Source organism: Saccopteryx bilineata, chromosome 2, assembly GCF_036850765.1.
Source record: "Saccopteryx bilineata isolate mSacBil1 chromosome 2, mSacBil1_pri_phased_curated, whole genome shotgun sequence".
Classification (NCBI taxonomy): domain Eukaryota; kingdom Metazoa; phylum Chordata; class Mammalia; order Chiroptera; family Emballonuridae; genus Saccopteryx; species Saccopteryx bilineata.
Window position 1 is genome coordinate 165,106,899 of NC_089491.1, and position 27,164 is coordinate 165,134,062.

Consider the following 27,164-nt stretch of genomic DNA (forward strand, 5'->3'; position numbering starts at 1 on the left):
CAGGTTTCAGGGTTGGTGTGTAGAGTTAGGTAGATTTTTCCAGTTTTCTGATTGGCAAAGGTTTGCATGCAGTTCTGTAAGAAACTAGTTAACAAACGTAAGAGGCAGGGTCCAAAAGTTAGAAAAATAAATAGGAGAGTGCGTGGACCAATGAAAAGCAATAGTCAAAACACTCAGTTTGTGTGAAGCCACTGATTCCATGTTTATGAATTCACAGGGCTTCAGAGAGAGAGAGAGAGAGAGAGAGAGAGAGAGAGAGTAGGAATAAGACAGGGCAGTGACCAGTCCCCCTGCCCCTAGACCTACTTTTATAGAAATTTTTAAAGCAACAACAAGAGAAATTACCTGTATAGCTCATTTGGTCCTTACATTGACATCTAGTGTACTAGTGACTGGAAGAGGCTCATGAAGTGGGATTAGGTTGACATTTGGGGTGAGATAGATTAGGGTACAGGTTTCTGTCTAATTAGTAGGGAGACACATATAAGTGTTGGTCCCACATGAGTAGAAAGCCTTTGATTGGGTGAGGCAGATTGAGAGGTGAATAGAGAATAGAAGGACAAGGAGTCAGTTTTGTTTCTCTGTTTCTGAGCTCCAGATGGTCAGGGTGGAGGAAAGAGTTGCCCTTAGCAGCAGTGGGAGTTGTCAGGATAATGGTGTGTGGACCTGTCCACGTGAAAGTCAGTCCTTGGGTGATGTAATGCTGGAAGTGCCTCTTGGACAGTCTTTGAACAGTTTGCTGAGTAACCTGTAAATCCTGCAAGTACTTAGGGAAAGGGTGTTACATTTCTACACTTTGCAGTTAGAGTTTAAGTCCTAGTGACTACTGCTCTCGCTGGAATTAGCAGCAGGTCCCAGCTTACAATAGGCATGGGGCATTGAGACAAAAGGAATAAAAGCATGCTATACATTAAACAAAGTAACAAAATCAGACTGTCAATACCCACAGTAGAGATCTTTGAGGGATAAATAAAACTCAAATATTTAGGCAAGGCGTAGTAGATGGCCCTTGTGTTTACAAGAAATGAGATCAGCTTATCTGCTACTTGAAAGAAATACCTTAGGCTCTTGAACAATGTCCTTGGGCCTTCAGTGGCAATTCCCAGCATGCTGGGCAAGGTCAGGTCACAGATAGCTGGAGCAGGGATAGAAGAGCCTGAACCTTCCCTCTATGGAGCAAGGGGGCAGCTTACTTCTCATGTCCCTCTTTCCACAGCAATGATGGGTCAACCGATGGGGCCGGGAAGCCTGGCAGGCTTCAATTCAATGACCTTTCTTTCCACTCTGAAGCAGGGCCCTGATGAAATCCTATGAAGCCCTTTAGGGCACTGGAGCCTTTAAGAGCATATTCCAAAAGCTGATATTTCCTGACTTCTTTGGGCCTTATTTGCCTTGTCTGTTACTCCCTTGACCATTATAGACCTTAAAAGCCATGCTTAGAAGATCTCACTGAGGGGCTTGACTAAGAGAGCAAAACTGGGAATCCAGTGTTTAAAGAAGTCTATTAGACTGAGGAAAGAAAAGATTTGATCTGTGGTGGTAGGTGGTTGGAGACTGCGGAGGATCTGAGTTCGATCTAGGGTGAGACCTCAGGTGGTGGGAGTTAAGTCGATACCCCAATAGACTATGGACTGAGAATAAAGTTGAGTCTTAGCAGAGAAGATGGGATATCCCTTCACAGTGAGGAAGTTAAGAAGGGTGGAGGTGTGTCTCCTTGAGGCAGGAAAAGAGTGGCTGCAGAGGAGTAGGTTATTTACATATTGTAAGAGAGTACTAGTTCTGAGACTGCATGCTGCTAAATCCTGAGTTACTGCCTGCCCAAACAGGTGTGAGTTGTTTTTGAACCTCTGGGGTAAGACAGTCCATGTAAGTTGCTGGGCTGCATCTGAGTCAGTTTAAATAAAGGCAAACAGAAAGTAAGAGTCAGGGTGTAAAGGAATGGTAAAGAAGGCATTCTTGAGGTCTAGAACCCTGAAGTGAGTGGTGTTTGAGGGAATGTGTAACAGCAACCTGTAAAGATTAGGGACTACTGGATAGCGGGGAATTACTGCCTCATTGATTAGGTAGGTGTAATTCTTGTGTGAGGTGATAAGTCCCTGATGGTTTTTGAACCGGAAGGATGGGGGTATTGCAGGGAGAGTCCGTGGGGATAAGTAAGCCTTGATTTAAGAGGCAGATAAGTATTGGTTTAAGGCCTTAGAAACAGACATAGTTGTACATTAAATAAAAACTTCACATACAGATTATAAATTAAGGAATTTAATAACACTTTACTTGTTTTGACTTAAATTACAGTAGAGATATATTCTGACAAAGAGACAAAACAGATTACTCACTCACACAGCTCAATAGACAACTTTGCTTTTTTAATCTTTTTGAGATGGCAGGGAGTTGTCAGCATATAGAGGAGAAAGAGAGAAAGCAGACAAATGGATAGTGTGAGCAGCTGGATGGAAAAGAAGGAGGGTCAGAATCTGTAGGAGGGAGAGGAGGTTGAGGTATTAGTGATGGCACCATGTGGTTAGAGGAGTCATAATGATTTGGAGCTCTGAAGAGATGGGAGAGGATGAGGGGGAGAAGGGCATAGCTGTAGCCTGTGAGGAAGGGGAAGGGGGTTGGGGCAAGGAGAAGAAAGGCAGAGCCTGCAGTTTGTAAGGAGGAAGGAGGGGCTTAAGAACACAGTAGAGAAGAAATGGGCCCCTGGCCAGCAGGGGAGGAGAAAGAGAAAATGGTATTTGCAGGTGAAAGAGAAAGAGGATTCAGCGGAGAGACGGGAGGGGGCTTTCTGGAGGGAAGAGACTCAAGTTAAAGAGATTTGCAGAGGGACCAGAATGGGGTCCCAAGAGAGGGGTGTCCTCAGGCATCAGGCAGGAGGGGAAGAGAGTTGGGAGTCCCTGGAGAAGGAGAGATTGGGAGTGGAGGTTTTAGGTGAGGTTTCTTTGGCCAAAAATGGCCTACATGTAGAACATAAGGTACAAAAATTAAGGACAGGAGCAAAGGTAGAAGGAAATCTGCACGTAAGGAATTTCTGATGCCCTCCCCGTCCGGTGGCAAAAGTTGTCATGGTCTCTCAGAATATTGTAATCGAATGTCCCATTTTCAGGTCAATGGGAGTCATTATCTAGTTTATATAGTGGCCAGGAAGTATTGCAAAAGAAAATGAGTAAAAGACAGCCCAATGGGGTTTGGTCAGATGGCTTTGACTCCGAAGAGCCCATTGTGGAGATTAGTGATCTAGATAGGGCGTCTCTGCCTCTAATCACAATCTCAATGGAGAAAGCTCTCCTGGGAATGTGGAGTCGTCCTGCTTAGGCGTTGTCATCACCTAAGAAGGAGCTCAAAGAGAATGTGAAGGGATTTGGCTAAGAGCTTAGACTTTTGGAATGTGTTGTCACTGGGACAGAAAAATGACAAACCCCTCAAAATGTGAGGCTGACCGGAGAAAGCCATCTGACAATGGATTAGAGACTTATAGGTCCAATTAAAGCCAACTGGGAGAGGGAAGGGAGAAACTCTTTACCTTTCTGGCCCAGCAGGGGTTCAGGATAGGGACAGATTGCCGGTCAATCAACCTACAATTACACGTCCAAACAGAATCAAGGAGTAAGCCCGGGACGAGCTGCCGCTGCCCATTGCTTGCCTGGTTGTAAGTTTGGATGGCAAAGAGGGATCATCCAGGCAGTTAGTACCCTGTCCCATGTTTCAGCACCAAATGTTGGAATCCATGGGAGTCCAAAAAGACCAGAGTAACAGGCTTTGTTGAAAGGAAGAAAAGAACATTGCTAGGCACTTCTCTGGGGAGAAGGGCACCGGTTACAGATTAGGGGTGAATTTTATAGGGCAAGGAAGAATTTTGAGCATGTGGGTGTTGAATTAAGAGACCTGGTATGTCCGAAATGCTTCTCCTTGCCAGCTTCCTGGAATTCCTCTGTCTCAGGGGTGATAGTCCAGTAAGTAAGAGTGAGATCTGACAGATAAGTGGAACATCAAGAGGGCAGTTTGGAAATTCTGGTAAATTTATGTATCTATCACTTCTTTCCTTCTGCCAGCCAGTTCCTCCAATTTTTCTTGTTTCAAAAGAACATGCAGCTGTTTATAGAATGCCTCTATTTAGAAGTCCTCTTTAGGAGGTGAAAGGAAATATTCAGCTTCTCATGTGTTTTGACATTCTGCATCTTTGCTTTCAGATAGTTTTGTAAGTGATGATGAGACTAAATAATTTATAACTGTCTGTAAGGGGGAAAAGAGGGAGCCAAACCAATGCCATCCCCTACCAAGAGAGGTTGGAGTCCTCACTATGGACTGCTGATCAGAAAAAGTGGTGTTCGAAGGAAACCTGCCCTCTCCACTGCCAGCTCATTGGCTGGAAGCCAGGACTGCCATGGTCCAGTTTAACAAACTGGGAGATACTATTTTCAAGGGGAAATGAAGGTCACTAATCAAGGCAGCCCTTATTTGTCTATCTCAGCATTTTGAAGTGATGATAGACATTCACAGTGTTGAAAATCAAACAGGAATGTTCAGTAAAGGCAGTTGGTCACAGTTAGAAAAACAAATTTCTCCACATTATTCTTCTTTGGATGAATTTAAGTGGGGAGTGTTTTGCAATGTCCAACTAATGTGATAAATAAATGGTCCAGAAAGTTATGGCACAATGCAATGTATATTTTAAATACAAGCCAGAATTTGTCATTTAATTAGAATGCTGTTAAAATGAGAATAATGTTCTTTTATTATAATTATAGCTTCAGGTTAGTAAAGAGGAACATTTCACTCTTTTGTAATCATGATCAAGCAGTTGTGCATTCAATAGTCAACAAACTTTTATTGAATACCTACCGTGTCCTTGACTGATTCTGATTTAGAATCCCAATTCTGGCTCCATTCACTACATTTTTAATGCAAAAATTAAAAATTGAAATGTTATACTTCTAGGTCATTTCCTGAGTCAGTGATCTATTATTTGGTAGGTTGGCATAGAGAAAGCTGCCCAGGCAATTTTTACTACTATTTTAGTAAGACCATCTTGACTCTGGAAACACAGCCCTGAAACAAGAGAGAAAAGATCTCTGCTCATGTGAACATGTCATTCCACCAGGGGAAGCAGAAAACAAACAGGTAAATAAATAATTTAAAAATAATTGTACATAATTATAAGTCTTATAAAAAAATAACAAAAACTGGATGTTGTGATAGAGACAGACTGGAAAAACAAGAGATAAGTGGTCATGGAAGAATATTTCAAAAGGGAATATGTGAGCTTAGACCTGAATAATGAGAAAGGCCCCAGCCATGGAATGTCTGGGGGAAGAACGAGAAACATTCAGAAAAACCCAAAAGATAAGCTTGGTATATTCAAGTAACAGGAAGAAAGACAACGTGACTATGGGCCTAGAATGAAGATGTCAATGAGGTCACAAAGCTAGACAGGAGCTGAAGAATGTAAGTCCTATAGCCTATCATAAAGTACAACTGGAAAACACAGGATAATTTCAAGTAAGATATCAATATTATTTACATTTTAAACTTATCATTCTGGTTGCTTCATAAGAATCAGAAGGAAGCCAGACCAGCTTAGTGTAGTTGAGTTAAGAGATTGGTGGCTTAATAATGGCAGTGGCATAAAGTGGAGATGGAGATATTTTGGAGGCAGAACCTGCAGAAGACTTAGACCTGCAGGTGAAAAAAGTAGAAAAACTTTTAGATTTGAACAACCAAATGGATGGCAGTGTCAAGTGATGGAGAACTGAATTCAGGGTGAGGAGAGGAATTAGTTTGAGATAAAGGTAGGAATCAGCTCTATATAAGAGATTTGTATTGAACATATGACTGGGGATATGAGGGCTGAAGAAATGAAAGCAGGTGTGATTGGTGTGTAAAAGATATGTAAAGCTATGGGAAGGCAGAAAAGGAGGAAGCTGAGGACCAGGTCATGACACACTCTAACATTAGAGGTGCAGGACAAAGTGTCAAGGAAGTAGGTCCATCAGCTAAGTATTGGAAATGGAAGCCAAATGCTGGGCATAACATATATCAAAGAAGGAACAAAAGGTGACATGAAAATGCTGAAAGCCGTAGCACTCCTGTATGTTAACTTTCTGCTGTGGTCAAAATAAAGATGAAAACCCTCTGAGTTAGCAAATATAATGGAAAAGTAAATGAAGAGCTTTATTCCATGAGGGTATTTATAACAAGTGACTGTCTCCGCATCACTGACAGCCTGATTAGCGGCTCTGGGCTGCTGTGATATGTCTCAGCATGAGGGTGGTTGCATCCTGGGATGAGTTTGGGAGAATATACAGCACACCTGTGTTTGATTATTCAGAATTTGGAGGATCCTGTTCAGTGGGAGAGTCATTTCCCCAGAGCATCCAGAATGTGGAGATGGGGTAGGGGTCTTACACATGTGTATAAAATTCCTGGATCAGTTCTAAGGGTGTGGTGGTCCAATCTAGTCAGTTCTTAGGAAGCAAGTCCTTAGGTATCTTTTGCAGGGACTGCGCGCATGCTAATATGATATGTGAGGCATGCCAAAAGCCAACCAGGACAGAGTCCACTGGCCCAAGAGGTGATTGGGAACTTTGGAGATAGGACTATCTGTTTTCAAATCTTAGCTCTGCCACTTTCTGACTTTGTGTCCTCAAACAAGTTACCTAAATTCTCCAAATCCCAATTTCCTCATCTATAACATGATGATGATACTCCACAAGCTTGTTGTGAGAGTTAATGAGTCACCATGTACTAAGTGACTAATCCAGTGCCTCAGTAACTACTTAGGAGGTGCTCAGAAAATCTTGGTCTCCCCTCTCTACTCATCCAGGTAGATTGCGATAACATACTCTAACCCACTAAAATGCCAGGTAATCTTGAGCCTAGCCCTATTTGCTACATTACTTTTAGAATTAATATTTAAAATTAAAACTAAAATGTTATCATATTAGTCATTTCTGAGTCAGTGATTGTTTATGTCAACTGGCAATGAGGAAATTGTCCAGGCAACTTCTACTGCTATTTCCATATGAGAAAGACTCTCAGTCAATGAGCAGCACCCTGTGTCAGTCTGGTTAATTTTCTCAACATTGATATGGTGCCTGTAACTTCCTATTTAAATTATAGAATTTGAGTCTAGTGTCTAAATTCGTAAGAACAGAGATATTTCTGATCAACTGCTTGCCAGATTTCTCTGTTGTACATGGTACAGTTATTTCTCACAGAATCATTGCCATTTTAAATTTTAATTTATTGATTTAACCAATACATCCTGAGGACCTGCTAAGTGCTGGACATGGTGTAAACACTGGAATTACCATGATGAATAAATAAGATGGACAGTTTCTGCACTTGCTCTTGCACAGGCCAAGGTTAACCCTTTTCTGCTACAGTCATAAAAGCTCTTTTTACTTAGACAAAAAGTTGCAACCTGTTTAAGATTCCTGGAATTGCTTAGAAATATGAACTAAAGTTATTGCAATCTTTTCCCAGACAGCTATCTCTTTAATTAAGGAATAAGACCTGCTTCCTTTGTGTGTATTTTTAATTGTAAAAATAACACATGCTTGTTTTAAGATGTGTTAATCTCCCCTGTGATGGGAAGCTTCTCCTTGTTAAAGAAAAATTGTTAACTGTGAGAATTTGGTGTCTGCACATCCAGGCTTTTTCCTAAGTAGATACAAATACATATCTATGCATACCCACCTCTGTGTCCCATGCACACAGTGTTTGCTTGTTTTGTTTTCACAAATATCATATATTTACATACTGTTCTGCAACTTGATTTTTTTCACAAAGCAATAAGTCATGGATATGTTATCATTTTTGTATATTAATCCACCTTCATTTTAGTGGGCTACACAAAAGTAACAGAAGAAATAAATCACAATTGTTTTTTAAACCATTCAGAAGTTTAAGTAAGTTATTTCCAATTCCTTGCTATTAGAAATAATTTAGTAAATTTTCTCACATATATATTTTAACATTGATGCAAGATTATCTGTAGAATAGAATCCTGGAAATGAAAGTTTATTTTAAACTTTCATAATATAAATTGCCTTCAAGAAAGATAACACCCAATTTAAGTTCCTGCCAGCACTGTATGAGAATGCTTACTTCCTCTTTCTTCCTTTAATACTATTATTATTTTTAAATCTGTCAATCAGATAGGCAAAAAATGAGATTTTATTTTAATGTATGGACTTCTGGTTTCCACTGTGACATGTGAAAAGCTTGGAAGTCACCATTCTCAGCCTTACAAGAAAAAGCTGGAAAAGCTAAAAATTAATGGCTTTTCTTGAAGCTATCAGAGAGATGAAGTTTCAAGGTAAATCACACCCTGAAATCTGGAGAGACAGTGTGTCCAGAGAGATAGAATAGAAGCCACTGAGCAATAAGGGTGGAACCACTTAAATTCACTAGTAATTGTAACAATTTGCTAAAGGCTAGGTGTGGACTAATGTGAGATGTGAGAGTGAGAAACACCTGGGGCCTCAATCATAGAGGGTCCCCACAATTTTAAGGTCTTTCCCCCCCCCAGGAATCCCACCAAGTTCTCATGGTAAAGATATAAGAAAAATATCTCCTCTTGGAGATATTTATTCCCTGCATGGGGATAGAAAGAGTAGCAATAGTATATAGCCCCTTTGGATTCTTCTTTGTAACAATGGCCTATTCCCCAGGGCAATACTGAAATATTATCTTATTTGGAGAAGGGTATTTTCACCTTATTCCAGTCACTAGCATTCCTGTATCACTAAAATGGAATGGAGTTTGGGGACATAGGGTCCTATACTTGGGGAGGAGAGACAGAAACACTTGTGAAGGTCACACTTCTAAGACATAGATTCATCAAAAGAGTTAATCAGATTATAGAACAATTCTCTTTCCCACACTTTACCAACATAACAAGAAGCCTCCAGGGAATTACAGCTGGAAGAACTGCAAGACCTAGACTCTCTAAGAGTCAGTACTAAGGAATATGCCAAAGCCAAGGAGGGGACAGAAGAACACTAGCAGAATTTGAGACCCTGTAAGGCCAGTAGCCACAGCCAGCATCAAAGCCATGTGGCCCATGCAGATTTAAGTTCACATTTAATTTGAATTGATAGTAGAGAAACAACGGAGCCAAGAACTGGTGAGCCATCCTTTTTATTCCTGCTCACAACCAGCAGGCAAGAAAATACTCAGAGTAGAAAAACACTTCCCTTTCCATTCAGGGCTTCCAAAGCCATTGACTTTTTCCATTTTTTCCCTAGAATCAAAGGCCCTCACCAGTCTTATTCACCTCTGTTCTCCACTACTTCTCCTGCACAAACTGGCTTCTCCTTTAGCACTCTGCCATTTTGACTGCCTCCTCTCCTCCACCTGGACTTCCTGCTCTGCTACAACATGGGCTTCTCCACACTACCACAATGTGGTCTCCTCTCCCCAAAATGGCCCCCTGTCTCCTCTTTTAAAAACTTTTCTGAGGGACAACACCCTCCCCCAGCACACATTAGCATAACCAAGCCCCTTCCCAAGCATGAAAGCCAATTAGCTGTATCATGTGAGAGCATCATCACATGAGCAGTGGCCATCTTTAACAATAAGAGTGAGAAAAACCAGAAAATACAGATTTTACAACTCATTTGCTCAACAGACCTCTAGAGCTTATAACTACAACAAACCCTAAACATAGCCAAACTCCAACCCAGATTAACATAAATCCTCATACTAATGGCCTATTCACTTCATTGCTAATTACTGATACAATATATCTGACTTTCAACAGAAAATTACAAGGCTTACTACAAGACAAGACAAAACACACACTGAACGGACAAAGCAAGCATCAGAACCAGACTCAGATATGACACAGATGTAGGAATTATCAGATAAGGAGTTGAAAATTACTTAGTTAATACAGTAAAAGCTCTAATAGAAAAAAAAAGCATGCAAGGCCAAATGTATTATAGCAGCAAGGAGATGGAAACTATAAGAATCAAAAGAGAGATACAGGAAGATGGCAGCGGAGGAGGCAGATGCACAGACTCCCAGCTCACACCACCAACCTGGATTACAAATTAATTTAGGAACAATCAATGTGAAAAATCAACTCTGGACTACAAGACCAGCTCTCAAAAACAAAAGAGCAAAGAAGAAGCCACACTGAGCCTGGTAGGGAGCACAGAGGAGCAGTGAGTCTCCCCTGCTTACAGGAACAAAAAGAGTATGAGGTTGAGAGCCCAGAAGGGCTCTCATTCCAAAGAAAATAGTAGTAAATATCACTCACAGCCACTTGCCTAAGGACCTGGGAAATAGGAGTGTTGAAAGGGCTGGCTGATCTTCCAAAAGGAAAGGGAGGAGAAAGAGACAGACATTGACTGGCAGAAGAATGCAAGGGAGGACCTGAGAAGCTGATTCATCCAGGGCTGGAGGTGGCCATAGCTGGGAGAGGGGTTGATCCTTCCACATAACGCAAGAATAAAGTGCTTCCAGATCATATATCACCAGACATCTCTCCAGCTCCAATCAGCTCAACAAGAGACAGCTGAAAACAAGAAGTGGGGAGGACGGGCAGTAACTCAGGTCTCCATGGAGATCTGAGATACACCTTCCCCTAGTGAAGCGGAGAAAGCACCTCACCCCCAGAGAGAGTAACTGGCAGATCAGGCCTTCAGAGTCTCAGGTTATAATCACCGCATTCCTGGATACAGTTTCAAATAAGCCACCTGCTGAGATTAGTAAACAAGACTACAACTGAGAAGAACACAAACAAATTGAGACTTCAAAGGAGCCCAAATCTGAAAGCGAATTACAAATAATAACAGATGGTACCAACCCAAGAAGACCTAGAAATAACACAACTGAAAATTGGAGGCAGACAACACCAAACCTAGGCTCAACCAGCCCTCCAAAAAACACACCCAAACAAACAGACATAATGAGAAGACAGAGAAGTGCAATCCAAATGAAACCAAAAGAGAAATCTCCAGAAAAGGAACTGATTCATATGGAAATAACCAAACTGCTGGATGCAGAGTTAAGAATAATGATTGGTAGGATGCTTAGGGATCTTAGAACAACAATGGATGGTCATTATGAACACCTAAATAAAGAAATAGCAAATATAAAAAAAAACATTGAAATATTAAAAAAGAAACAGTCGGAAGTGACAAATACAATATCAGAAATGAAGACTATAATGAAAAGAATTAAAAGCAGGATGGTTGAAACTGAGGATCAAATCAGCGAATTGGAGGACAAGATGAACAAAGGCATGAAAGCAGAGCAGATAAAAAGAAAAAACACTCAAAAAGTCTAAGGAAACTCTGAGAGAGCTCTGTGACAACATGAAGAGAAATAACATCTGCATCATAGGGGTTCCTGAAGAAGAAGAGAAAGAACAAGGGATAGAAATTTTATTCAATCAAATCATAGCTGAAAACTTCCCTGAATTGATGCAAGAAAGGGTCTCACAAGTTCAAGAAGCACAGAGAATTCCATTAAGGAGAAACCCAAAAAGACCTACACCAATACACATCATAATTAAAATACCAAAGCTAAGCAATAAAGAGAAAATATTAAAAGTTGCTAGAGAAAAGAAGGCTATCACCTACAAAGGAGCCCCCATAAGGATGACATCCGACTTCTCAACAGAAACACTTGAGGCCAGAAAGGAATGGCAAGAAATATTCAAAGTAATGTAGAACAAGAGCCTACAACCAAGACTACTTTATCCAGCAAGGCTATCATTTAAAATTGAAGGAGAAATAAAAAGCTTCCCAGACCAAAAAAACAAACAAACAAACAAAAAAACCCCAAGAAATTTATTACAACCAAACAAATGCTGCAGGAAATGTTAAGGGAACTGTTGTAAACAGATCAAAGTGAAAAAAGAATATAGCAAAAGAGGAATACAGCTTTAAAGAATAAAATGGCAATAAACAACTACATATCAATACTAACCTTAAATGTAAATGGATTAAATGATTCAATAAAAAGACATAGGGTAGTTGCTTGGATAAGAAAACAGGATGCGTATATATGCTCTCAACAGGAGACACACCTTAAAACAAAAGATGCATATAGACTGATGGTAAAAGGATGGAAAAATATATTTCATGCAAATTGAAACGAGAAAACGCTGGGGTAGCAATACTTATATCAGACAAAATGGACTTTAAAACAAAAACTATAGTAAGAGATAAAGAAGGTCACTACATAATGATAAAGGGAGCAATCCAACAGGAAGATATAACCATCATAAATACCTACACACCTAATATAGGAGCACCTAAATATATAAAACAGACTTTGATGGATATAAAGGGCGAGATTGACAGCAATACTATAATAGTAGAAAATTTCAATACCCCACTAACATCATTAGATAGATCTTCAAGAAAGAAAATTAACAAAGAAACAGCAGACTTAAAGGACACACTAGATCAACTTGATTTAATATATATCTTTAGAACCTTTCACCCTAAGGCAGCAGAATATACATTCTTTTCAAGTGCTTATGGTACATTCTCTAAGATAAACCACATATTAAAACACAAAAGCAATCTCAAAAAAATTAAGAAGATTGAAATCATATCAAGCATTTTATCTTATCACAATGGCATGAAACTAGAAATCAACCACAACAGAAAAACTGAAAAATACTAAAACACGTGGAAACTAAATAGCATGTTATTAAATAACAAATGGGTTAACAATTGAATCAATGAAGAAATAAAAAAAAATTCCTAGAAACAAATGATAATGAGCAAACAGCAACTCAAAATCTATGAAACACAGCAAAAGCAGTCCTGAGAAGTAAGTTCATAGCACTACAGGCATACCTTAAGAAGCTTAAAAAAGCTCAAATAAACAACCTAACCCTTCATCTAAAAGAACTAGAAAAAGAACAGAAAGTAAGGGCCAGAGGTAGTAGAAGGAAGGAAATAATAAAGATCAGAGTGGAAATAAATGACATACAAGCTAAAAAAAAAAACAATATGGAGGATCAAGGAAACCAAGAGCTGGTTCTTTGAAAGCGTAAACAAGATCAATGAACCTTTAAGAAGACTCACCAAGAAAAGAAGAGAGAGGACGCAAATAAATAAAATTAGAAATGAGAGTGGAGAAATAACAACCAACACAACAGAAATACAAAATATTGTAAGAAAATACTATGAAGAACAGTATGTCAAAAAATTAAACAACCTAGATGAAATAGACAAATTTCTTGAAACATATAATCTTCCAAAAATCAATCTGGAAGAATCAGAAAACCTAAACAGACCAATTACAACAAAAGAGATCGAAACAGTTACCAAACAACACACAAAAAACAAAACTCCTGGGCCCGATGGCTTCACTGGTGAATTCTACCAAACATTCAAAGAACTAACACCTATCCTTCTCAAGCTATTTCAAAAAATTCAGGAGGAAAGAACATTTCCAAGTTCCTTTTATGAGGTGAGCATAATGCTGATTCCAAAACCAGGCAAAAACTACACAAATAAAAAAAAATATATGCCAATATCCCTGATAATTTTAGATGCTAAAATCCTCAACAGAATATTAGCAAACCAGATCCAGGAATACATGAAAAAAATCATACATCACGATCAAGTGGGATTTATTCTGGGAAGGTAAGGATGGTACAACATTTGTAAATCAATTAATGTGATTCACCACATAAACCAAAGAAAGGAGAAAAACCACATGATACTTTCAATAGATGCAGAAAAAGCATTTGATAAAATCCAGCACCCATTTATGATCAAAACCCTTAGCAAAGTGGGAATACAGGGAACATACCTCAACATGATAAAGGCAATCTATGACAAAACCACAGCCAACAAAAATTAAAAGCAATTCCCCTAAAATCAGGAACAAGGTAGGGGGTCCACTTTTACCATTCTTATTCTACATAGTGCTGGAATTCCTAGCTACAGAAATCAGAAAAGAAAAAATAAAAGGCATCCAAATTGGAAAAGAAGAAGTAAAACTATCATTATTTGCAGATGATATGATACTGTATATAGAAAACCCTAAAGTTTCAGTAAAAAAACTACTGGACCTAATAAACAAATTCAGCAAGGTGGCAGGATATAAAATTAATACACAGAAATCAGAGGCATTTTTATACATAAACAATGAACTTTCAGAAAGAGAAATTAAGGAAACAATCCCCTTCACTATTGCAACAAAGAAAATAAAGTACCTAGGAGTAAATTTAACCAAGGAGGTTAAAGACTTGTACTCAGAAAATTATAAAACACTGATAAAAGAAATCAAGGAAGACACAAACAAGTGGAAACATATATTGTGCTCATGGTTAGGAAGAATAAACATCATTAAAATGTCTATATTATCCAAAGCAATTTATAATTTCAATACAATACCAATTAAAATACCAATGACATACTTCAAAGATATAGAACACATATTCCAAAAATGTATATGGAAGCAAAAAGAACACGAATAGCCTCAGCAATCTTGAAAAAGAAGAACAAAGTGGGAGGTTTCACACTTCCTGATATCAAGTTATACTACAAGGCCATTGTACTCAAAACAGCTTGGTAGTGGCATAAGAACAGGCATATAGATCAATGGAACAGAACAGAGAACCCAGAAATAAACCCACATCTTTATGGACAATTGATATTTGACAAAGGATGTAAGAGCATACGGTGGAGTAAAGACAGTCTCTTCAACAAATGGTGTTGGGAAGACTGGACAGCTATCTGCAAAAAAATGAAACTAGACCACCAACTTACACCATGCACAAAAATAACCTCAAAATGGATAAAGGACTTAAATGTAAATTGTGAAACCATAAGTATCCTAGAAGAAAACTTAGGCAGTAAGCTCACCGACATCTATAGCAACAATATCTTTGCTGAGTTATCTCCACAGGCAAATGAAATAAAAGACAGGATAAACAAATGGGACTAGATCAAACTAAAAAGCTTTTGCACAGCTAAAGACAATATGAACAGAATAAAATGACAAACCACACAATGGGAGAACATAGTCGACAATACATCTGATAAGGGATTAGTAACCAAAGTTTATAAAGAATTTGTAAAACTCAACACAAGGAAGACAAACAATCCAATCAAAAAATAGGCACAAGAAATGAATAAACACTTCTCTAAAGAGGACATACAGATGGCCAATAGACAAATGAAAAAATGTTCAATATCACTAATCATTAGAGAAATGCAAATTAAAACCAGAATGAGATACCATCTTACACCAGTCAGAATGGCACTCATTGACAAAACAACACAAAATAGGTGCTGGTGAGGATGTGGAGAAAGGGGAACCCTCCTGCACTGCTGGTGGGAATGCAGGCTAGTGCAGCCACTGTGGAAAACACTATGGAGATTTCTCAAAAAATTAAAAATGGAACTGCCCTTTGACCCAGCCATCCCACTTACGGGAATATATCCCAAGGACACCATATCACTGACTGAAAAACAGAAATGCACCCCTCATGTTTATGGCAGCATTTTTTACAATAGGGAAGATCTGGAAACTGCTGAAGTGTCTGTCAGTAGACAAGTGGATAAAAAAGCGGTGGTACATATATACAGTGGAATACTATGGGGCTATGAAAAAGAAGGAAATATTACTTTTTGCAACAATATGGAGGGACCTAGAAACTATTATGTTGAGTGAAATAAGCCAGGCAGAGAAAGAAAAACATCATATGACCTCACTTTTTTGAGGAATTTAAGGAATAATGAGAACTGAGGAACGGAATTGAGCCAGAGGAGGTATCAAAGGGACCAGAAGAAAAGAGGACAGAGGGAAAGGGGATGATAGAATGGGATAAACCTGAAGGGAAGGGGGGAGGGCACTGTAGGGAGGGAGGCAAGGGAGATGTTGAGGGGAATAGGGAGTAGGGGGAATGTATTCGGGGTGACCCTAGAATCTTATAAACACAATTAATTAAATAAAAAAACTTAAAACATTAAAAAAAGATTCAAAAGAAATATACTAGCATTGAAAAATTGTAATGGAAATAAAGAATGTTTTCAATGGGCTCAGCTAATGGACATTGAGGAAAGAATTAGTAAATTCAAAGATGGTTTTATAGAAACATCTAAAACTGAAATAAAAAACAGAATATTCAAGAACTGTGTGGTAATATCAAAAGGTTATCATGTGTTATTGGAATACCAGAGGGAGAAAAGAACAAGGCAGAAGACATATCTGAGATAATAACAACTGAGAACTTTCCAGAATTAATTACAGGCACCAACTCCCCACAAATCTAGAAGGCTCCCAGAATTCCAAACAAGAGAAATAGCAAAGGAAAAAATAAAAAAAACAACCTCAAAACCATACCTAGGCATTTTATTTTGCATCTCTCTTATTTATAGTGAAACTTGGAATCTAGACAATTAGTATTTTTTTCTAAATTATCTGTTTCTATTACATGATTTACAGAAATATTTATGTATTATGTAATTCTTTGTTATGCACATGACAAGTATTCTCTTCCGTAACTTTATCTTTGGTGTCTTTAACCATACTAAAATGTTTGAGGTCAATTTTATTGGCCTTTTTCTTTATTGATTTGTAGGGGATTTTTTGTGTTTTTTTTACAGAGACAGCGAGAGAGTCAGAGAAAGGGATGGACAGGTACAGACAGACAGAAACAGAGAGATGAGAAGCATCAATCATTAGTTTTCCATTGTGCATTGCGACACCTTAGTTGTTCATTGATTGCCTTCCCACATGTGCCTTGACCACAGGTCTTCAGCAGACTAATTCCTTGCTCGAGCCAGTGACCTTGGGTCCAAGCTGGTGAGCTTTTGCTCAAACCAGATGAGCCTATGCTCAAGCTGGTGACCTCAGGGTCTAGAACCTGGGTCCTCAGCATCCCAGTCTGACACTCCATCCACTGTGCCACCGTCTGGTCAGGCTGATTTCTAATTTTTATATGTTGCTTAGAGATACTCTTCAACTTCCTCAATTTATAAAAAATTTTTTCCTTTTAATACTTTTTATAGTTAATATTTAAATATTTAATGTATATGGACCTCATTATTGTGTATGGTATGAAGTAAAGATATTCTTTACTTTTTTCTAATGAATAGCAATTTTCTAATATCAATTAGCAGTCTATTTTTCTCTTTATAAAATGCCACCTTTATTATTAATTAAAATTTTTTTAAAACCTATTCTTTGCTATCTTCTTTTTTTTGTGATAGAGTCAGAGAAAGGGACAGAGAGAGGGACAGACAGACAGGAAGGGAGAGAGATGAGAAGCATCAATTTTTTGTTGCAACTCCTTTGTCTTCTTAGATGTTCATTGACTGCTTTCTCACACATACCTTGACCGGGAGGCTACAGCAGAGCAAATGACCCCTTGCTTAAGCTAGAGACCTTGGGCTTCAAGCCAGTGACTATGGGTCATGTCTGTGATCCTACGCTCAAGCCAGCAACCCCATGCTCAAGTTTGTGAGCCCCTGCTCAAGCTGGATGAACCCGCACTCATGCCAGCAACCTCGGGATTTTGAACCCGAGACCTCCATGTTCCAGTTTAATACTCTATCCACTGCACCACTGCCTGGTCAGGTTTCTGCTATCTTTTTATGACAAACTATTTGAGGGCCTTCTGTTCCATTTTACTGAACTATTGTTTTATTTCTCTGTTAAAATTTCTTTTTGTTATTACTATAGTTTTGTATTATGATAGAATGCTCTGTTTGGTGAGATAAGTTATCTTTTCTTATAGAGTTCTTTTTCAACTTTATCTTAGCTATTCTTTCTCATTTGCCCTTCTAGGTTTTTGTTAAAACAAGCAAAAAGTTTTATTTTTAAAATGCTAATTGAGTTTTAATTGAGGTTGATTAAATTCAAATATTAACTTAGGGAAAAATAAAAAATTTCATAATCTTGAGTCTCTCCATTCAATAAAATGAGCACATCTGTCATGATTCAGATCTTTCTTTATGTTCTCTTGGGTTAAGTTTTATGGTTTCCATAAATTTTCTTTTTTTTCTTTCTAATTGCTTCATTAACTTTACATTTTTTCATGCAAGTAGGTAAAACTACTGTTGACAGTGTTGGAATCCATGGGAGTCCGAAAGACCAAGAAGAAAGGAACCCTGCTGGGCACTTCTCAGGGGAGAAGAGCACCGGTTACAGACTAGGGGTGAGTTATATAGTTTTTGGGAGAGCCTGAGGGGATACTGAGGCAAAAGTCCTGGTATGTTTGGAGCCCCTCCTTGGGGCTGCTTGTCAGCTTTTTGGAATTCATCTGACTCAGGGGCATAGTCCAGTAAGGGTGAGGTCTGACAGATAAGTGGAACATCAAGAGGGCAGTTTGGAATATACATATCTATTAGACAGAAACTTAAGACTGTGTACCAAGGCAATCTCCAACCGGAAGCTGCTGCCACAGAACCTACTGTACATATGGAAATTACATAAAGGTTACAGCAAAGGAATCAGTAAAGGTGTATCAGGAAATGCAAGGAAAGAGAAAGCAAATGGGAATCACAGTATTAATCTCATGGAAATGTCAGGAATCAAGGCAAAGGCAAAATCCATCATGATGGTCATGCTGATTAGAGAGCTCCCCATAAGGATATGCAGACAATTCTTCAACTACAGCTCCCTAAGTTTTCTCCTTATTTCTTTCATCTCCTCCATGAACATTTCCATAGCCTCTCCATCTCCACCCATCACGCCATTGACCTACCTATTGGGTATGGCCCATTGGAAGTGAGGGGCCCTTCGGCCAGCCCATCCCAGTCTATTAATTTCCTGCTGGCTGGTGGCCTTCACGCCCTCCCAAGAGTTGGTCTTCCTCTCCATTCTGCATGGGCTGTTCCATTTCTTCATTTTCATGGTGGATATTTGCCATGATGAGATTTTTTGTGGTTATTTTCCTGGGCCTATCCTTGCTGTTCCCTCCTTTACCTGATTTTCAGCAAATGAATACCCACAACACTAGTACCTGCAGACCTGTTCCACTTTAGCAAGCTGATACCAGGCCCCCTCAGACACAGGGCAGCATTGAGCTGGTACCCAGGAGGGAGGGATGATTGCATTGAATGAAGAGTCAGTCTGCAGCTCCTACTCCTCCAAAAGTTCCCTTTTTGTGGGTCTTGCAAGGCAGATAATCTAGTTTTTGTTTTTATTGTAATTGCAATTCTTATTTTTATTATATTTTCTAATTGGTCCCCTGTATGGCCAGTAGCCGCCACCGTAGTGGCCATGCAAGTTCTCATTGGATTTGGGCAGATGGTAAAGAAACAGTGGAGCCAAAAATGGTGGGCCATTCCTTTATTAAAGTCTCGCACCAGCCAGTGAGCAAACATACAGGGAAAACATTTCCTTTTTATTCAGGTCTCCCAAAGCCACTGACTCTTTCTCCAGTTCCACAACCAGGAGAATCTTCTTCAGTTTTTCCTAAAATCAAAGGCCCCCACAAACCTCAGTATGGTTCCCAAAGCCCCTCAGTTCTGGTTCCCCGTATGCTCTCCTGCTCCTCTGCAAAAACTGCCTGGGCCCACAAAGACCCCTCCTCCAGCAAACATTAACAAAACAATGACCCCTCCCAAGCAGAAATGCGATCTGCAATTTGCAATCAACTGCCCTGCTCTGAGGGTAAGCACACAAGGCTGCCCAGCACCATTTTTTAACAATAAAAGTGAGCAAACTAAAAAAATACAAATCTTACAAACTCATTTGCCCAACATCCCCCTTTATCATTCCCCATACTAGTTATTTGTGGTTTCTTTTTTTTTTACTTCAATTAGCCCAAGGTATATCTTGCATTTTACTTTCCAAGGAACCAGCTTTGTATTCTATTGAATGTTCTTGTTAGCTTAGTTTGTGCTTGATTTTCCTTTTAATTAATTCTGCTTTTATTTTATATAATGTCATTTTCCTTTACTTTCTCAAAATGTTTATTTTCTTTTATTTTTCAATTTTTATTTAATAATTTTAGAGAGTGAGGAAAAAAGAGAGAAAGAGACAGACAAACAGCATGCATGCTGATTTTGGATTGAACTGGCAACCTCTGTGATTAGAGACAATGCTCTATCCAACCGAGCTATCTAGCCAGGGCTGTTATTTTTTTTCTTAGATCCTTGAAATAATACTTATTTTCAGGTGTTTTTTTAATCTGAGTGTACCCCAAAATATTTTTATTTTTAAGAACTAATTTTTTTCATAATATATTTTTATTTAATGAATTCAGTATCTTTTGAATCTGAGAATCTTAATTAAGCTTATTGTATGTTTTTCAAAAAACTGTTTCTTTGATGGGTAGTTCCTCAACTGATGGTAGAATCCTTGTTTACCGGACAGTTTAAAGACAGATTCTGATTACAATGGTAATAGCTGAGAAGGAGGTAGGTGTGTGGCCTGGTGAACTTTCTTTAAGTAAATTATTACTTGAAGACAGAAGTTTATTTTACTGATGTTGGCTCTAGATTATCTGGAGCCTTCATCTATTTCTCTGGTCATTGGGCTCACTCTAAAATTTTTCTACATGAGGGCTTCCACTTTCATCTAAAAAGTTCTATTTATGGCTTGATTCTGGTAACAAACACCAGGTAACTTCACTGAGACAAATTCAGGAGCAGCTGTTCTGTTATATTTGAATAGTCACCTGTCTTTGCTCAAGGCCCACTCTTTTTCTGCATGTTGGTACAGAACATCTTGGGCTTTTATTAGGATGCTGCTTAAAAAACTTGCCTTTAAACTCTAGAACATGTCTTCTTTTCATTTCACTGGGCTTTTATTTCTATTTCCTTTGTATTGGGAGTTATCTGCTGATTTCTGTTCTGAGCCGGCTAATTATACCCTTTCTGGTTTCAGAACTCTGTTGTGGATTATTTTTACTTTTTTATATTACTTGTATCATTTCAATGAGATTTCAGGAAGAGTATTTAGTCAGTCATCTTGAAAGCCTTTCCATCTTTCTCTATGCTCTCAAACACATCAAATAAGAAAGAAATTATCTGTATCTTGAAGGCTTTCTAGAACTTGCCAGTAAACCACCTGGGCCTGGGCTACCTCTTCATCTATGAATTTATTATTTTCTGTGCTGCTTCCTGAACTCATAAAAGTCCATTTGTCTTCTGGCCTTGAGATTTACCTTTGGAGATTGCCTCTTAAAAGGACTCACCTTAGTTTCATGCATACTACTCCTGAGGAAGAGATTTGTCTTGTTCCCCATTTCAGTAAACTGAGCCTGGCTTCCTAGGTATCTCAAATAGGTAAATCAGTCAACTGTTTTTCAAACTTAAATGTTCCCTCTTGGGTCTACAGTGCATTTTAACCATATAAATCAAATATGAGCATCCAATGCCTTCAGTGACTATATTTCCCAAAGCAATATTTGGTACTTGAAATCTGACCATTGAGTTTAATTTTTTTGTTATTAATTTTAATTTATTGTGTCTACATAGATTCAAGTGTCCCATTGAATATAACTCCCTCCTCCCACACCCCATTCCCCCCTTATACCATCCTTGCCCCCCTCCACCAATACCCTCCCCCCTTCCTTCTAAGACAGGGATAGTCAACCTTTTTATACCTACTGCTCACTTTTTCTCTCTGTTAGTAGTAAAATTTTCTAACTGCTCACCTGTTCCACAGTAATGGTGATTTATAAAGTAGGGAAATAACTTTACTTTATAAAATTTATAAAGCAGAGTTACAGCAAGTTAAAGCATATAATAATAATTACTTACCAAGTACTTTATGTCGGATTTTCACTGTTTTGCAGAATAAATCTTTATAAAACAACTTACTATAGTTAAATCTATCATTTTATTTATACTTTGGTTTCTCTGCTACCACCAACCATGAAAGCTGGAATGTCCACTAGTGGGCGATAGGGATCAGGTTGACTACCACTGCTCTAAGATTTGCTGTCCTGCTATCTATATCTCTGTGTTATGTATATATAATTTCAAAAATCCCTTTACCTTCTCTGATCCCATCCCCTCATCCCCCTTTTCTTTGAACACTGTTGCTCTGGTCCTGGTGAACCTGCCTCTGCCTCTATTCCATTCCTCAGTTACATTGTTCATTAGATTCCACATATAAGTGAGATTATATGTTATTTTTATTTCTCTACCTGGCTTATTTCACTTACAATAATAGTCTCCAGGTCCATCCATGCTGTCGCAAAAGGTAAGATTTCCTTCTTTTTCACAACTGCACATTATTCCATGTGTATATGTACCATTGCTTTTTAATCCACTTGTTCACTGACGGACACTTGGGCTGTTTCCAGATCTTGGCTATTTTAAACAATGCTGCCATAAACATGAAGGTGCATTTCTTCTTTTGAATCAGTGATTTGGTATTCATAGGATATATTCCTAAAAGTGGTGTTGGTCAAATAAGTTTGTAAATATGATATATATGTTTGCTCATTTATAGTTTGTATTGGGTGTGGGAGACAGGCTGTAAGCAGGCAGGATTGTTATACCTTAGTCTTAGTTTTAAGACTAAGCCTTTCCCACTCTAAGTGACTTTGTATCAGACTTCCTTGTTTGTATATTGGATTAAGGTTTTGATTTCTACACTATAAAATGGGTTATACTGGGAGCTTGCTCTCTCTCGATTCCTGAGATTAGCATTAGAGGAGAGAATAGAAAAAGAGGAGCAGAGAAAGGCCATGTGGAGGAGAGGAGAAGCAACCAAAATGGTGGAGTACTGAGGGAGAAGCCAGTTTGGGCAGAGTTTGTGCAGAGAGAAGGAGATGGGGAACAGAGATGAATAAGACTGGTGAGGTTAGAAACCTATAATTCTAGGAAACTCCGGATAAGTCAGTGGCTTTGGGAGCCCTGAATAGAAAAGAAAATGTATTCCTACTGTGTGTATTTCTTGCTCACCGGGTGCAAGCTAGGATTAAAACTAATGACCAACCAGTTCTTGGCTCCACTGTTCCATTACCATCTGTCCGAATCTATTGTGAACCTGCATGGGCCAGGAGGCTGTGATGGTGGCCGTGGCTACTGGCTTTACAAGTGGATAGTTGAGTCAAAAGGTAATTCGTTTTTAATTGTTTAAGGAATCTTCATATTGTTTTCTGCAGTGGCTGCACACCAGCATTCCTACCAGCAATGCAAGAAGATTCCTTTTCTCCACATCCTTGCCAGCACTTAGTATATTGTTTTATTGATGAGTGCCATTCTGACAGGTGTGAGTTGGTTTCTCATTGTGGTTTTAATTTGCATTTCTCTAATAATTAGTGATGTTGAACATTTTTTCATATGCCTATTGTCCATCTGTATGTTCTCTCTTGAGAAGTGTCTGTTCAATTCTTTTTTTCATTTTTAAATTAGATTGTTTACCTTCTTGGTGTTGAGTTTTAGAAGTGCTTTATAAATTTTGGTTATCACCCTCTTATCAGACATATTGGCGATATGTTCTCCCATTGTGTGGGTCATCTTTTGTTCATATTGCTTTTTTGTTGTGCAAAAGCTTTTTTTTTTTTTTTTTTTTATTCATTTTAGAGAGGAGAGAGAGAGAGACAGGAGGGAGGAGCTGGAAGCATCAACTCCCATATGTGCCTTGACCAGGCAAGCCCAGGGTTTCGAACCAGTGACCTCAGCATTTCCAGGTCGACATTTTATCCATTGCGCCACTACAGGTCAGGCACAAAAGCTTTTTAACTTTTTTTTTCTAGTCCCATTTGTTTATCCTCTCCTTTATTTCACTTTCCCATGGAGATAAATCAGCAAAGATATTGCTATCAGAGATATCAAAGAGTTTATTTTCTATGTTTACTTCCAGATGTTTATGGTTTCATGACTTACATTTACGTCTTTTATCCATTTTGAGTTTATTTTTGTGAATGGTGTAAGTTGCTGGTCTAGTTTCATTTTTTTTGCAGGTAACTGTCTAATTTTCCCAACACCATCTGTTAAAGAGACTGTCTTTACTCCATTGTATGCTCTTAGATCCTTGGTCAAATATCAATTGACCATAAAAGCATGGATTTATTTCTGGGTTCTCTGTTCTGTTCCATTGATCTGTATGCCTGTTCTTATGCCAGTACCAAGCTGTTTTGAGTACAATGGCCTTGTAATATAATTTCATGTCAGGAAGTGTGATACCTCCCACTTTAATGTTCTTTTTCAAGATTGCTGAGGCTATTTGTGTTCTTTTTTTATTCCATATAAATTGTTGGAATTTTTTTTTTTTACAGAGACAGAGAGAGGAATAGATAGGGACAGGTAGAGAGAAATGGAGAGAGATGAGAAGCATCAATCATCAGTTTTTTGTTGCGACACCTTAGTTGTTCATTGATTGCTTTTCTCATATGTGCCTGAACCGTGGGCCTTCAGCAGACCGAGTAACCCCTTGCTCGAGCCAGAGACCTTGGGTCCAAGCTGGTGAGCTTTGCTCAAACCAGATGAGCCCACACTCAAGCTGGTGACCTCATGGTCTCAAACCTGGGCCCTCTCCATCCCAGTTTGATGCTCTATTCACTGCGCCACTGCCTGGTCAGGCAATTGTTGGAATATTTGTTCTATATCTGTGAAGTATGCCATTGGCATTTTAATAGGAATTGCATTGAATTTGTAGATTGCTTTGGATAATATAGACATTTCAATAATGTTTATTCTTTCTATTCATGAACACAGTATATGATTCCACTTGTTTGTATCATCCTTGATTTCTTTTATCAATGTTTATAATTCTCCAAGTATGAGTCCTTTACCTCCTTGGTTAAATTTACTCCTAGGTACTTTATTTTTTGTTGTTGTTGCAATAGTGAAGTGGATTGTTTGCTTAATTTCTCTTTCAGACAGTTTATTTTTGGTGTATAAAAATGCCACTGATTTCTTTGTGTTAATTTTATATCCTGCCACCTTGCAAAATTTGTTTATTAGGTCTAGTAGTTTTTTGATTGAGACTTTAGAGTTTTCTATGTACAGTATCATGTCATCAGCAAATAATGATAGTTTCACTTCATCTTTTCCAATTTAGATGCTTTTTATTTTTTCTTCATCTCTGATTGCTGTGGCTAGGACTTCCAGAACTATGTTGAATAAGAGGGGTGAAAGGGGGCCTTGTTCCTAATCTTAAGGGGATTGCTTTTAATTTTTCCCATTGAGTATAGTGTTGGCTGTGGGTTTATCATAGATGGCCTTTATCATGGTGAGGTATATTCCCTGTATTCCCACTTTGCTGAGAGTTTTGATTATAAATGGTTGCTGGATTTTATTAAATGCTTTCTCTATAACTATTAATATTATCATGTGATTTTTATCCATCTTTTTTTATGTGCTGAATTATGTTGATTGATTTTGAAATATTGTACCAGCCTTGCCTTTCCAGATAAAACCCACTTCATGATGATGTATGGTCTTTTTCATGTATTGCTGAATTCGTTTGCTAATATTTTGTTGAGAATTTTAGCATCTAGGTTAATCAGGTATATTGACCTATAGTTTTCTTTCTTTGTATTGTCTTTACCTGGTTTTGGAATGAGGATTATTCTAGCCTCATAAAAGGAGTTTGGAAGATTTCCCTTGTCTTGAATTTTTTGAAATAGCTTGAGAAGGATAGGTATTAGTTCTTCTTTGAATATTTGGTAAAATTTGCCTATGAAGCCATCTATTCCAGAGCTTTTGTTTCTTGGGAGTTTTCTGATAACTCTTTCAACTTCATTTGTTGTTATTGGCCGGTTTAGGTTTTCTGATTCTTACATATTGATTTTTGGAAGATTACATGTTTCACAGAATTTATCCATTTCACATAGATTGTCCAGTTGTTGGCATACATATTTTTATAGTATTTTTCTATAATCCTTTGTATTTCTGTGGTATCAGTTGTTACTTCTCCACTTTCATTTTTAATTTTATTTATTTGAGTCCTCTCTCTTTTTTTCTTGATGAGCCTGGTTAAAGGTTCATCAATCTTGTTTACCTTTTCAAAGAACCAGCTCTTGGTTTCATTGATGTTCTGTATTGTTTTTTAGGTTCTACATTATTTATTTCTGCTCTGATCTTTATTATTTCCTTCCTCCTACTTCCTCTTGGCTTTATTTGTTGTTCTTTTTCTAGTTTTTTTAAATGCAGGGTTAAATTGTATATTTGAGCTTTTTCTTGCTTCTTAAATTATGCCTGTAGTGCTATGAACTTCCATCTCAGGACTGCTTTTGCTGTGTCCCATAGATTTTGAGTTGCTGTATGTTCATTTTTATTTCTTTCAAGGAAATTTTTTATTTCTTCCTTGATCTCATGTTAACTTATTCATTATTTAATAACATGCTATTTACCCTCCAAGTGTTTGAATGTTTTTCAGTTTTTTTATTGTAGTTGATTTCTAGTTTCATGCCATTGTGATAAGAAAAAATGCTTGATATGATTTCAATCTTCTTAAATTTATTGAGACTCATTTTGTGTCCTATAATGCGGTCTATCCAGATAATGTACCATGAGCACTTGAAAAGAATGCATATTTTGCTGCTTTGGGATGAAAGGTTCTGAAGTTATCTATAAAATCCAGTATATCTCGTGTATCATTTAATGCCACTGTTTCTTTGTTAATTTTCTGTCTGGAGAATCTATTCTTTGATATCAGCAGGGTATAAAGTCCCCTACTATTATAGTATTGCTGTTGATCTCACCCTTTATGTCCATCAAAATCTGCTTTATATATTTAGGTGCTCCTATATTAGGCACATAGATATTTACAATGATTATATCCTTCTGTTGGATTGCTTCTTTTATTCTCATGTAGTGCCATTCTATATCCTTTACTATAGCCTTTGTTTTAAAATATATTTTATCAGAAAGAAGTATTGTTACCCCAGTTTTTTTTTTCATTTTCATTTGAGTGAAATATTTTTTTTTATCCCTTCACTTTCAGTCTATACATATCTTTTGTTTTGAGGTGGATCTCTTGTAGGCAACATATGTACAGGTCCTGTTTTCTTATCCACACAGCTAACCTGTGTTTTTTGATTGGAGCATTTAATTCATTTACATTTAAGGTTATTATTGATATGTAGTTGTTTATTGCCATTTTATTCTTTAAATGTACAATCCTCTTTTTCTCTATCTTTTTTCCTTTGCACTGTTTACAACAGGCCCCTTAACATTTCTTGCAGTATTGGTTTGGTTGTAACAAATTTCTTGAGGTTTTTTTGTTTTTGAGGCTTTTTATTTCTCCTTCAATTTTAAATGATAACC

At 38.0% G+C, this 27,164-nt stretch overlaps 1 pseudogene; it reads right to left on the reverse strand.

The window, feature by feature from the left end:
* Positions 1-18,511: 18,511 nt before the first annotated feature.
* Positions 18,512-18,856, reverse strand: LOC136322368 (protein BEX3-like; annotated as a pseudogene).
* Between the last annotated feature and the right edge of the window lie 8,308 nt (positions 18,857-27,164).